This window comes from Prunus mume, linkage group LG7 (assembly GCF_029339155.1).
Source record: "Prunus mume cultivar Tortuosa linkage group LG7, ASM2933915v1, whole genome shotgun sequence".
In the NCBI taxonomy this organism is placed as follows: domain Eukaryota; kingdom Viridiplantae; phylum Streptophyta; class Magnoliopsida; order Rosales; family Rosaceae; genus Prunus; species Prunus mume.
In genome coordinates this window covers 12193698-12208541 of record NC_142704.1, presented here as the reverse complement: position 1 = coordinate 12208541, position 14844 = coordinate 12193698, and the positions used below count along the sequence as shown (strand labels likewise).

Below are 14844 nucleotides of genomic sequence, written 5' to 3'. Positions count from 1 at the left end.
CAAAACTAAAGAAATATAAAGTCACAAGGAAACCATTTGATTTATTTTGCTAATTGATATTTCTTTGATGATCCTCTATTAGAAAATTATAATATTTGTATTTAATTTTTTAATAATTGAATGGAAATTAAATTGTGGGACTCGTGACTTTAAGTACATGACTTTTTAGTATGTATCCATTGGGAATAGTCATGTTCTTAGCTAAGGAAAAATAAAATATTATTTATTTTGTTTATAAAATAATAATACTCTATGTGATAAGTTGCATGGTTTCATATATGAAAAGTTTAATAGAAATTGAAACATTGCACTTCTCGGCTTAAGTTGCATTGTTTCATAATAAATGAAACATTGCACTTCTTGGCGTATGGTGCAACATGAAAAGACACATGTGTTGATATTTTTCAGTCACATCTTTTCTGAACAGAGGCCTTGTTGCCTATAAATAGAGAAGATCCTACAACATTTCATCCATCCAATTGTCATCCAACAATAGTAGTCTTTTAGGCATTCATAGCATTATATATATTTGTTTTTGAAATATAGTGAGTTAGTAAGAGAGAATTCATACACAAGTTTGAGTTCGCTTTTCTTGGGGATTGTAGTATCCTGGGAGACGTTTGCCAAGCAAATCCTAAAAGCACCTGTGAGGAGGCAATTTCGTCTTAAGGAGATAGAACCAAGTTATAAACTCGATCATCTGTAAAGTATTCTTAACATTTACCTTGTCATTGTTTTGTTGTATTTATTTCGAATTTATAGTGAAGTTTTATTTTCGAAATTGTGTAAATATAGCAAATATATATATATTTCCAACATCCTCACCTTTATTGTTTCAATGACAGAGACTTTGGGAAGCTCGTATTACTTGCTCAGGCCTGCTTAGGATCACTTACTATCATTGCAGTTTGTAAGTAAATCAATTACAGATTATGAATGGGTTTTCACTATGCTTTTGCTTGTTTTCTGGTTGTCATCTTTGTATGTTCCTTTTTTGGGTCATATTAATATGTTCCTTTGGTTTGGTAGTTTCCTAGTTATTGCATACTTTGTGTTTTACTGAATAGAATTTATCATATATTGTTTGATAATTTCTTTGGCTTCTCATATTTATTGTGCAACATCCTTATTTTTATGCCAAAGTTAGAAAGAAAATAGAAAATAAGGAAACATTAGTGAAATTCTTTTCTTTTCTTTTCTTGTCTGGTATGATACAGATTCTTGTAAGACATCTCATTTCAAAAATTGATTATCATGTGAAATAACTAATAAATTGTTTAAAATGTGTTATAGTACTAATTTAAATGGGGGATTCACAACAAGGAAATAGCGAAGGAAAGTGCAAAGGTTCTGAGAGCTATGAATCTTGGACCATGGACATACCAATGAATTGTTACACCTCTTGGTGGATGCTATCAATATTGGATTGCGTGATGCTAATGGGTCACTTAGCAAGGAAAATGTAGAAAGAGTGATACTTCCTCGTCTTAATGCGAAAATTAGGTTTCCAAAAACTTATAATCATTGCTTGAGCCGAATGAAGTGGTTTAAGAAGTAATATAACAAGATGTCTACGCTTATGTGTAACATCTCTGGCTTTGGGTAGGACTTAATTGCAAAGACGTTTATTGCTAGTGATAAAGTATGGAAAGATTACTTGAAGGTGAGCGTAGTTCATAATCTTTTAAGTATATTAATAGCTTACTAGTTTAGTACAATATGTTATTTGCAATATATTAACAATAAATAATTTTTTCTTTGCTAGTCCCACCCAAGTCACAGTAAACTTCGGGAAAAAAATGTAGTTGATTATGAGGATTTGAAGATCATCGTTGGGGGTGGAATTGCTCTTGGGAATGGCTCCATTTCATTGGGGCCATGATGATACCAATGCAACAACTTATGTTGTTAAAGAAAATAGAGATTTCGAGATGGAAGACTTTTCATATGATCTTACCAATGATGCCTTAGCTATGAATCATCCTACTAGCCTCTATCACCCTGCCAATGTAGTCCACCATCTTATTCCCCTTTAGGTTCAAAGGTTCCCACTGAAAAACGAAAAGCTGCAATAAGCGAAGTAGATCCGAGTATGAAGGGAGTACTAGCTCAGTTAGGAGTAACAATCAAGCCAAATTTCAGGACAATCTTTCTATTGACATTCAGACTATTTCTCCTAATTTTGAAAGAATATCTAGCCTAATGGAGAAGAGAGAGAGTAAGATAGAGAGCAAAGAAGTAATATTTGGGACGCTATAAAAGAGATACCAAATTTTCATGAAAATACTCATCACATGGCGGGTGATTTGCTTAATACTAAAGTAAATAAGGAATTGTTCTTGAAGATGTCACCTGAAGAGCGCTCATCTTGGATACTCTTTAAGTCAGGATGATTAATGTATTTTCATCATCTTGGGTTTTGTTGAACTATATTTTTGTTTGTGCTATTTTGGTTATACTTTGGTTAAACTATTTTAGTTATAATTTGGTTGAACTATTTTGGTTGCAATTTGATTAAACTAATTGAATGCTTTTGGTTATATGCTTTTGGTTCGTTTGCAATTTGATTGGATTTTACTTGCTTTGTGTTGAGGCCCAAAAAATCCCAGGCTGGGCCCAAATATATTTTCGGCCTAGTACAACACCAAGTGGAAAATCTTTATGTAAACAACATGCCACGCTACAAGCTTAAGTGGGCCCAAGCCACTCGAATGCCTAGAGCTTGCTGAGTGGGTTGTGGTATGGATTTTTACGAGCATTCACGGAGCCTATTGATGGGCCAAGAAGTGAAAGTTTTGGGCTGCTTGGGAGCACTAAAACTCGACCCCATTTCTTGAGCCCAAACATATGGGTAAGCATAAGAGAGAAGAAGTGACCCAATAGCTTAGGAAAATATCCAATGGCTTGCAAACACTTGGAGAAATCCCACATCAGCCAAAATATCCAGCACCTTAATCAAATAGGCTGTTTCCAGCAGCTTGAGCAAACTCACAGGCATGGAAACAAAATACCAATAGCCCAGCCCAGCATCGTGGAAAATATCTAGCATATCTGTCAAAACCATAAAAACCAAGCAAACGATGTGCTGATCACCTTTTTTGAATAGCACCCTTACCCATTCTTTCTTCTTTAAGCTTTGGTAAGAAAACAAGAAACAAAAATGGGTGGCTCCTCAGCCACATGGAGAAGTCCAGCTGCCTAAGGACCTTGGAACTCTAAAAAGCTTCATGCCTACATGCTTAGGCTAGGGAAGTTTCACCAAATAAGATGGAATGGAAGAAAGTGAAGGAAAATGGGAGAGGGTGGCTTGATAAAATTAAGGTTTTTAGTGCCTATAAAAGGAGCCACTTTCTACCCAGCAAAGACAACTCACCTTAGTCACTGCAAGCCTCCTAGTAACTATGAGAATTCATTGAAAGCAAGCATCCCCTCTGGAACCTTTCAATTTCATGCTTTCTTCTTCCATCTTCGTCATTTATCTCTTTCAAAACCCACATCCAGAGAGAGCAAGCATCATCTCTCATTTCTAGAATCCTTCGATTTTAAGCCTTGTTATTCCATTGCTTCCCATTTTCTCTTCTGTTAAATCACCCAGGAGCTTGACGAAGCTTTCGTCAAGCTGCTGGAAATATGCTAAAGCCACCCATGCTTCCATCTTCTTCCTTTCTTTCCATAAACACACATCCAAAGAGCAATCATCATTTCTCATCCCTAAAACCCTTGCAATTTCGAGCCATATTCCTCCATCTCCTCCCATCTTCTCTTTTGGAAGTCGCAGCTCTTTATTTCTCTCATGCTAAACTCATGAATGCTCAGCTCCCATGCCACAAGCTTCTCATGCAAAGCCAAGAATTTTTCTATAAGCGACTGTTGGTTTCATTGGTGAAGAAGAACAAAGTGTTTCCTAAGGCTTAGGTACCCTTTCGAAACACTCTTGGAGCCTGATCCTTGAACTCAGACTCAAGGGGAAATTTCATACATGTTTCTCTTTTAGGCAGCCCAAACCCATTCGTCAGGCTGATGGAATAAAAAGACCCCTACACTTTGTAGTTAAGCTTTGTACACTCATTTCTGGGTTGTGCATTACTTACATACTTGTGCTTTTGGTTATCACATCTATATGTCTATAGTCTTAAATAGGTATAGATTATCATTTTAACATGTTGTGATGGAATGTAGCTGAAGTATACTAATGGAGTGGACAAAGACACATTCTTTTCTTTCTCCTATGTGATTGATTTTATTTTCTTATCTTCTGTTGTAGTTTTTATGTGTTACGGTTTGTGCACATGGGTAATGCCATTGTGGTGCTTTCCAGTACAAATTTTATTTATCCAACAAATGAACTGTGCTGATGGAGTGAACCTGAACCATGATTGTACTATTAATATATTAACCCAATATACGTTTGGTTTGCTTGAATTTGTCTTTTTTCTATAGTTGCATTGTTGTCTTGTTGGTATTCAGGACTCAGATACATTTTTAAAACTTAAGAGTTGTGGATTATCTTTTAGTTCCCAGAATTTTATTGTCAATTATTCAACTTCGCTGATATTTTTTCAATTTATGAAGGTTTACTTCCAATATTTTGAAAAGTATTGGATATCTTACTAACTGCAAGTTCCTTTGCAGCCTCAATTTTTTTTTTTCATATACATATAATGTCACAATCAAGCATTTATGAAGGTAATGACATAAATGAAGAAGAAATTGATGAAGAAGAAATGGATGAAGAATTTTATGAAACCATTCGTATTTTAGTGATGGCAATTTATGCAGTAATACATGTGCTAAATCAATTTTTGATTATGATGCATGGTGAACAAATTGAACATCCATTAACTCGACGATGAATTACTAGCATTGGATATGGCTCTATACATCAAGCATTAAATGATGATCATGCAATCTAACAAAAAGTATATAGAATGTATCTAGATGTATTTAGGAAGTCATGCACTATTCTTAGAGAAAAAATAATTTTGGAAGATACAAGATTTATTTGTGTTGAAGAAATGCTTGTAGTGTCCCTACAAATTGTCGCCCAAAATACTAGATATTGTGTAATTCGTAATACATTTGGCCGATCACAATTCACTGCAAATGAAAATTTTCACAAGATTTTGATGGCCTTGAATTTAATAACATCTAATTTAATGGCTAAACCAGGACCGACTGTGCCTATTAAAATAAAGGAAAGCACAAGATTTTACCATTATTTCAAGGTATGTGATGATTATCTAATTATATTAATATTGTAGTTATAATTGTCATTATTATAATATGTATTTATCATAATATGGTTATATTTACATATGAATAATTCTAGGATTGCATCGGAGCTATTGATGGTACACATATTCAGGCAATGATGAGAGGACGAGATGTAAGCAGCTATCGTAATCATCATGGAAAGATATCACAAAATGCATTAGTAGCTTATAACTTTGATTTGGAAATCATGTACGTTCTTAGCGGGTGAGAGGGTTCAGCTCAAGATCCAAAGCTACTAAGTGATGCTTTATCAAGGAGGAACAGACTTAAAGTGCCCCAAGGTAAGTACTTATTTATAAAATGATAAATATGTTTTTTTTTATTTAAAACTTTTCATACTAATTTTACATGTATTGTATATATAATTAGGTAAATATTTCCTGGTGGATTGTGGATTTCCTAATCGGCACCAATTTTTAGCTCCATTTCGAGGTGTGCGATATCATCTCCAATTTGCAGGTCATGGTAATGACCCACAAAGTGAAAATGAATTGTTCAATCTTCACCATGTGTCCTCGAGGAATGTGATTGAGAGGATACTTGGTATTTTTAAATCGCGATTCACAATTTTTAAGTTAGCGCCCCCATTTCTATTTAAGACACAAGCAGAGCTTGTGTTGGCATGTGTAGCACAACATAACTTTCTTCGCAAAGAGTGTCGTTATGATGAATTTCCAATTGAACCAACAGACAAATCTTCATCATCTTCATCTACAGTATTACCAGTTAATGAAGATGATACTTTGGAACTTATGTTCAAACCCAAAAGCAACAACCAAAATATGCTAATGCAAGGAGGGCTAGCATAGCTTTAGATATGTGGAGAGATGCTACCTAGGAGGACATGAAGCTATATCAAATTGGATATTAAAAAATTGGGAAGATCGTGTTGGGTTTTACTTTTATTTATCAAGATGATCAATTGTTTGGTATTATAGATTAACTTTTATTAATTTTTTTATATAAATGAAATGGGGGCGGAGGGAGAGGGGAACCCCAAGAACAATTATAGACTAGCTTATTTCATTGACTTCTAACTTTGAATATTTGCTTTTATTTATGTTGGTTGTCATTCCATAACTGTTTTAACCTTGAATGTTGTCATTCCTATTTTCATCCTTGAAGGAAACACATTCTTCTAACCCCATAAAATGACACATCAATATCAAGCCACAATTTGGGAGCAAACACCTTTTTGTCCAAGTCGGCTGCTGTACTTGTGGATAATGCATGGGCTACCTTTTTTCTTTTCTTTTAAGGGTATGAAATTTTGGCTGCACTATATCTATAGGGCTAGGTATTTAAAAAGTTTCAAATTATGGTTTGGGCTATAGCCTTATTTAGTCAGGCCCAGATATAAATCTATGCAGTCATTTCAAATCTTATAAAATCTTATGATATAATCTTTAAAATCCAAAAGTTAAAAATCTTGATTATTTAAATTTTTAATTCTTAATGTTTGCATTAACCAATGACATTTTATGGTATTTTGAATATTTCACCATTCTCTGCCTTTTGCTTTATATATATAGATTATTTGTATTCAATAATATATGAGAATTATGTGTATAATACGTGAATTTATCAAGTATTATTGAAAATATTGTAAAAAATACGTGTAGTAAACATGAAAAAAATACGCATGTACATGTTCAATACGAGATTTGAATGTTTGCTTTTTCAAAACTGTGAATTTTACCGAGTTTTTAAGATGTATACAAAACACGGCTATACTATTTCTTTGAAAAAAAAAATAGAAAATCCGAGTATAGCTACTCGTCTGTACTTTTCTATAACTGCACGTTTCTACTATTTCTTTAAAACAAATTAGAAAAACCTATATTTCTTTAAATAAATTTAAAAAAGAAAAAGAAAAAAAAGAGTATCTCTGCGCAGCTATATTATTTCATTTGTAAAAACGTTAGAAAAGCCAATATTTCTTTAAAACCACGTGGCTATACTATTTCTTTAAAAAAAAAATTGGAAAACCCCAATATAGCCGAACGGCTATACTATTTCCGTAAAAACAAATTTGAGAAAAGCGGTTATAGCCATGCGCCTATATGATTTCTTAGAACAATATTTAAAAACCAAGCATCGCCGAGCGGCTATACTATTTCTTTATTTTAAAAAAAGAAAAGAAAAATCGATATTTCCTTAAAAGAAACGGAGTATAGCCGCAGCGATACTATTTCTTTAAAAAAAAAAATTTAAAACTGGGTATAGCCGAGTGGCTATACTATTTCCGTAAAAACAAATTTGAGAAAAGCGGTTATAGCCGTGCGCCTATATGATTTCTTAGAACAATATTTAAAAACCAAGCATAGCCGTGCGGCTATACTATTTCTTTATTTAAAAAAAAGAAAAGAAAAATCGATATTTCCTTAAATAAACGGAGTATGCCGCGGCGATACTATTTCTTTAAAAGAAAAAAATTTAAAAACCGAGTATAGCCGGGCGGCTGTACTATTTCTTTATAGAAAATTTAAAAATCGGGTATAGCCGTCCGGCTATACTATTTAATAAACAATTAAGAAAAAAAACCCTCCTAGTTGCATTAGTTTAACCTTTATAGATATTGGCCTCTTCGCACGCGCTTCTGCATGTGGAAGAGGGTTTTTTTTGAAAAAATTTAAATTTATTTTAGAATTAAAAAAGATACTGGGTAGTTATGTTTCAAAAAAATATGATCCATTTTCTTATTTTTCTTATAATTTTTTTTAAACATGAAAAATTATGAATTTACCATATTATCCTCATTTAATTAATAATTTCAAATTTTTAATATACAAATTTATAAATAAACCCAATTCTAGACATGTATTTATAAAAAAACACAAGTACTATTTAAACATAGAAACACACCCAAAATCAACCCCAAAGCCAACTTGTTGGGTGTGTTTATAAATAGGTTTTGAGTGTGTGTAATGATGGGTTTTGGGTGTGTTTATAAAGTGTTTTGGGTGTTGGGTTTTTTTATAATTTCAACCTCCATTTTGGGTGTTTTAGTGAAACTCCCTTTTTAATATTCGGATTAATCAATGACATTTTTCTAGTATTTTAAATATTTTACAATTCTCTGTATTTTTCTATAGATAATTAATTACATCCTGATTCAATTTACTGAATTCTTTTATCCTTGAATAATTTCTTAAAATTTCAATTAAATACACCCTGAATTTTCCACTCTCACTCTCACTCTCACTGTACTTTAAGATGGATGCCATCGTCTTCTTCCCTCATTTTCTTCTCTCTCTGTCATATCTCCTTTTCTTCGTCTTCCCTCATCTCCTTCTCTACTTCTTCTGCTTCTTCTTCCTCTTCCTCCTTTCTCCTTCTTCTTCCTTCGCCAGATCCGGTCAAAGCCAAGAGAGGCCTCCGCGTGAAAACAGAAACCAAACCACACACCGAACCTTTCGTCAGGGCTTCAATAATTGAAGGTATTGGTTCGGCATCAGTGCTGGAAAATCCTCCACCGAGGGCTTCGGTTCGGCGTCCGGTTTTGGAGAACAGTATAATTAAGTGTCAGAGTTGAAGGATTTTCGTTTCCAGGAAAAATGGATCCAGCTTCAGTGAAATCCGCGCTCCAAAATCTAGCCTTTGGAAATGTAATGGTCATCGCGGCTCGCAATTACCAAAAGGAATTGCTTGCCAATGAAAAGGCACCGGCCACGAGCTCTGTCAACCAGGAAGTCGACCTTGACGAGTTGATGGATGCAAGTTCTGAGTTCAATTCAATTCTCTGCATCTTTCATGCACTTTCAATTTTCAAAGCAATGATTTTTATGTGCACTGGGTGGTGGGTAGGATCCTGAGCTTGAAAAATTGCATGCGGATCGGATTGCTGCTCTAAAGGTTCGATTTTTTCATGGTTTGTTCATGTGGGTATGTGGAATTCTTCATGGTTTTGTGCTTATGTTTAGAGGGTTTGGTTTGGAATTTGAATAGAAAGAAGCTGAGAAGAGAGAAGCTTTAAAGAGGAAAGGGCATGGAGAATATAGGGACTGAAGGGATTTTTTAGGTGAAGTTAGTGGGACTGAAAAAGCCATCTGCCACTTCTATCACCAGGAGTTCTATAGATGCAAGTAAGCGTCTTACTCTAGAATCCGTAACATTCATAAACAGGGATAAAGGATTGTGTTTCAAAATGAATACCTGGTTCTTTTTGTTGGAAAATTGATTTGAATTAATATTAATTTTCTTATTTGAATGGAAATTAGTAAGAGTCTTGGACCATGGTGTCCTTTGCTGATTTCCGAAAAGGTATCAATGCATCTGTTTATCGAAGGATCCATTGGTTTTCTTTCAGATTGGGACGCCCCTTGGGAAAGGGCTCTTTAGCATCTATAAATTGAGTAGTCTTCTTGTAGTGAAAAAAAAGAAAAAGAAATTCTCAGTCTTTGTATATCCACTTCTATACAGAGTCATCGTATAGTCACTTATAGTCTATGAGAGAGTTTCCTGCATAATCTTGTTCAAAGGGTCCTTGTGAATTGTAGTGTTTCTTTCACAAGGATAGGAGTCATCGTATCCTGGGAGGCGAGCTCCAGTAACCATAAGCACCTGTGTGGGGCGTAATTCGTCTTAAGGTCAGAATGTCCAACACTTGCCTCAACTCAATTTTTTAGATTTTTCAAATCCATATCATGTGATTTTATCTTTGTGCATGCTTTTGTTTTTAACATGATATTGCATACTTATTTCAAAATTTCTGTGTGATTAAATATAGCAATTAGACCGAATTTTTCGTATACTTTTTAGGATAATGGATAAGCATTTGAAGACCCTTGCTTCAAAGCATGTTGATACCAAGTTCATCAAGCTGAATGCAGAGGTCAGTATAAACTTCAATATGGTCTTGAGTTCTTATAATTGATGCCGCGTTTAGTGTTTGCTCGGGTTGATACTACTTGTTGCAACATTCCATTTCAGTCATTTAGTTGGAAAGCTTTAGAATGGGGAATTGACGAGTTGAAAATGAAATGTAGAATGCGCCGTTCTTCGTCACCAAGTTAGGAGTCAAAATTTTGCCTTGTGTCATAATCCTCAGGTCAGGCCATCTCCATCATAACTATTATATCTATATTCCTCCCCATTTCCAGTATTTAAGATGCTAATCAGCATGTGGTGGCTCTTAAACAAAAAGCCAGGAGAGCAAAGAAAGCTGGAACTGTACTAAGATCACAATCATTTGAACATTCACACTTGGTAACTTGTGTATTAACTAATGTTTTGAAAGGCGAGGTGTAGATGCAAGGCGTTTTGGGTCTCGTAAGGTGAGGCGCAGGCCTTTTGAGACATGAATTATTTTTATAAGACGTTGATAAATAATACAATATAATTAAACTGAACCATTAGTTTACATTGAATTTTAATAATCAATCAAATATAATTAAATATAAGTAATAATTATAATAGTCAATCTTAAAACTCAATTGGTCATACAGTTGAGAGGGAGGCTGGTTCCTAAATAGAGAGGAAAGTTAGAGCTGATTAGATATGCAGCTGAGAAGAATGAATTTGGGTTTAGGTCTGTTTGATTGTACTGGGTAGGAGTGAGAAATGATTTGTTAAGCCAAATAATAACTTTTGGAAAACACAAAAAACCAAAAAAGTCTAAAACAACACCCAAAACACATAGCTTCATTAAAACCCAAAGGTAGCCCAAATTCCTCATGCAGCTCACGACTTACATGGCAGAGCGCACGCCTTCCTACGCCTCCTTGTCGATGCACGTGCTAAGTGTGCAAACATCTAAACAAGGGAACGCCTGAGGTGATTTGCTCCTGTCTCTCTCTGACGTGCACTTTGAGGCTCGCCTACGCATGCCTTTGAAAACACTAGTATTAACATGCCTTAAGAGCATGTGGTGGTGATGTTCATGCTGCTTTCACCTTACATTGAGATCTTGCATTAAAATTCATATTTACGAATTTGAAAGGTTTGCCATTTCAAAAAAGGAGTTGTTGTGGATAGGTTGGTTGGTTGGATTTCAAGCTATGGGAGGAAAAGATGATTTCAGCACAAGGGCACTTGAGGTTGTACTAATCAAGAAAGGTAAATGCTTTGTCAAGAGTGTTTTGCAATTCTTAATTTGTTGTAGAGTCTCTAGGGCCATCTCTAACCCAAGAGGCTAAACCTAAAATATCCCAAATTATTACCCAAAATCTCTCCTAACTCAAGAAAGTAAAGAAGCTAAAATTTGGGAAAACTCAAATTTGGATCCAAATACCAGTTCAAGTATTGCTTGGGCCAAAACTATTCAATGGAGCCCACCAACAGATGACACACCCATGTGCATAAGAAAAGACAATGGGGCCAGCTCTGATAGCTTTGTTTGCTGGCCCATCCCACATGTCTGCTTCTAGTCAATTGGCCGTTGCAATTCAAATGTCTTTTTTATTTTTTATTTATTTTAAATCTAATAGTAACTTTAAAGAAGAGACTGGCCCGCGTTGTTGGCTTTATTTCAGCTTAAAGTGACCGTTGCAGTTCAAATTTCCTTTTTTTTGAAATTCTAATAGTAATTTTAAATCAACAATCTAGATTAAATCTAAGCTTTTTTTTTTTTAAAATTCCAACAGTTGAAATTTAAATCCAATGGTCAAAATAATGTTTTAAATTAATCCAAATCATATATAACACCAAAACTCACTCCAAACTTTATAAATGTAGGGCCCCAAAAATTAGCCCATCGAGCCTGTAGTATTTCAAATGCTCTTTCAACATCCTTCCTGTATGCGTCTTGCATTCGTGCAAAAAGCCTCTTCTTCGGAGAAGAGATGGTGTTCACCAAAGTAGCCCAACGAGGGTAGATCCCATCTGCCAAATAGTAGCTCAAATGGTATTGATTTCCATTGACAGTATATTAAACATAAGGAGCCACTCCATGTACCACATCATTGAACAATGGAGAACGAGCTAAAATGTTGATATCATTGTTGGATCCAGCAACTCCAAAAAGGTATGCCATATCCATGTGTCATATGAGGCCACGGCCTCTAGCACAATAGTGAGTTATTTTTTGTGATCGGTAAATTGGCCTGCCTAAGAAGATGGGTAGTTCTTCCATTTCCAGTGCATGTAGTCAAGACTTCCTAACATGCCTGGGAAGCTTCGATTGCTTGCCTTGTGCAATAGCTTGTAAAAGTCAGCTGGATTTGGAGACTTGAGGTACCATTGGCCATACATGGCTTCGACTACCAACCCACCATGTTTGGTGGCTTTATTCCCCAGTGAAGTATGGTGGACAATGGCTTGTATCACTCTCTGATGATGTTCTTCATCATCTGAATCATCATCAAACATAAAGGAAAAAATGGCTTAACCATGGTTGTCCATTGAAAGCTTCAAATGATATGAAAAGTATGAGAATGAAGAAGATGATGTGCTTGAAATGATATTAAAAGTATGAGAATAAAAGGAAATTAATGAAACTGACAAAGGAAACATAAATTGAGAATATGATTTGGATTAATTTAAAATATTATTTTGACCGTTGGATTTAAATTGCAGCCATTTGATCTTTTTTTTTTAACCGTTAAAATAGCTTTTTAATTTAGATCGTTGATTTAAAGTTACTATAAGAATTTTTTTTTTTTTAAAAAAGGAAATTTGAATTGCAATGGTCACTTTAAGCTGGAATAAAGCTAGCAGCGTGAGCCAATCTCTTTTTTAAAGTTACTATTAGATTTTTTATTTTATTTTAAAAAAGACATTTTAATTGCAACGACCACTTGACCATGAGCAGACACATGGAATGGGCCACAGACAAAGCCACCACTGACGAGGCCCCACTTGTCTTTTTTATGCACATGGGTTGTGCCATCTGTTGGTGGGCTACACTGAATAGTTTTGGGTCCAGACAATATTTGGATTGGTATTTGGGTCCAAATTTGGGTATTCCCAAATTTTAGCCCTTTCATTTTCTTGGGTTGAGGGAGGTTTTGGACAATAATTTGGGATATTTAAGGTTTAGCCTCTTGGAGATGGCTTAAACTGCCATTTTAGCAGGTATAATTAGTGAGAAGAAAGGGGAAGATGATGGATATCAAGAAGGCAGTCGCAGGACAGTGAGATCCTTGATGATTCTGATTTAGACTGAAAAAATAGAATAAGTAGAATAAGAAAATGATACTCGAGTTTTCAAATGCTTTTGGGTTGCATGCGCTTACACTTGTTGTGACATCTAATTTGTCACCTTCTGAGTGGAACTTTTTTGTTTGTTTCTTTTTTAGGATCAAAATTGCATTGGAAATATATTCTTCTAGTACTTCATATTGACTAGAAAGTACTTTATGTTTTTTTCATGTTAACTAACTCTATTGCGAAGATATCAAAGGGAAGAATTAAAGCTGAATATTAATTAACAAGTTCATATTGTTTATGTTATGTGGTTCTCACTAAAATTTGAACTTGAATGAAAGGGATTTTTTAGATTAAACAATGACTGAAAAAAACCAAAAAGATTATTGGAATTGGAATTGGATTTCGCTATCTCAAATAATGACTATCCAATGAAATGGGATGTGAGTCAACCTAAGGTCACCTTGTCTAAGTCAAAAATTTTCACGTCCAACCAAAATGCAATTTAACTCTAAAAATCTTCCTCCTTTTTTGATCTAGCCCTTCTCTCTCCTTGTGATGTAGAACAAATGTCAGATTTTATCGCAGTCGAGCTAGAAAAAGGACGTAGTGGGAATTTGCAGATTTGTCGTCCGAGCTCCGATTAGGACGCAAAATACCATTTCGGAAAGGGAACGACGTCACGAGTCAAACTCACCGCTTTGCCGTGATGTATGATGGATTTTGGCATCCCGAGGTCGTTTGGGCTTCCAAAACTGCATTCAAAGTTTTGTAGTTAATTTTCTAATAAATTCTGTTTGCTTTTTATGTAATAACTCCCCTAGCAGCTCAAGGGTTGAGAGATGTGTATTTAGACAGAGTTGGTGAACGTTTTGATATCTCAGATTTAATAAAATTATCCCAAGAGAATTCCTCTTAATTACTGGTGGAATCCAGATTTCTTGTTACTCAATGTTTTCATTTGAAACCTTTGTTGCTTGTGCTGCGTCAAGTGGTATCAGAGCGGGTCTCTCCCGTCTCGGTATTCTTGTCTTATCATGGATGATTAAGAAGCTGATGTCCCAGCCCCAATTACTCGAGCGGATTTGGACGCTCAAAACCAACGGATCGACAACCTAACCAACCAATTTGGGGAGATGCGAGAATTGTTGTTGCGAGCTATTGGTGGCAACAATGGAAGGGGTGGCAGAAGGAGCATTCCCAAAAATTCATACTAATCAACACGATCCTAAGTCATAACTAATAATCCAGCTATCAAGGACACTAATATAATTGGCTTTCAAAAAGAAGGACTTGATCGGGCTTGATCCTCCACATAATGATGCCCTCATCATCTGCATCCAGATTGAACAAGCTATGATCGAGCGAGTTCAAGTGGACGAGGGTAGTGCAGCCAACATCCCGCAACTATCTGTTATCTAGCATATAGGGTTGGAGCCCAAGATCAACAAACTTGCCAGATTGCTCACCAACTTCAATAGGGCC

At 35.2% G+C, this 14844-nt stretch overlaps 1 long non-coding RNA gene and 1 pseudogene across 11 annotated transcripts; both read left to right on the top strand.

Annotated features, from left to right (window-relative positions):
• The first annotated feature begins 5156 nt into the window (after nt 1-5156).
• Nucleotides 5157-6083, top strand: LOC148915480 (uncharacterized; annotated as a pseudogene).
• Nucleotides 6084-8452: 2369 nt separating this feature from the next.
• Nucleotides 8453-14137, top strand: LOC103336669 (uncharacterized). 11 transcript variants are annotated; one of them, XR_016122219.1, is made up of 6 exons: nt 8453-9359; nt 9697-9863; nt 10036-10108; nt 10207-11049; nt 11251-11331; nt 13924-14137. It is a non-coding gene; the product is annotated as an uncharacterized LOC103336669 (long non-coding RNA). The 11 variants fall into 11 exon arrangements; XR_016122213.1 differs by having other exon boundaries at nt 10207-11331; nt 13936-14137; XR_016122212.1 differs by having other exon boundaries at nt 10207-11331.
• The last annotated feature ends 707 nt before the right edge of the window (nt 14138-14844 follow it).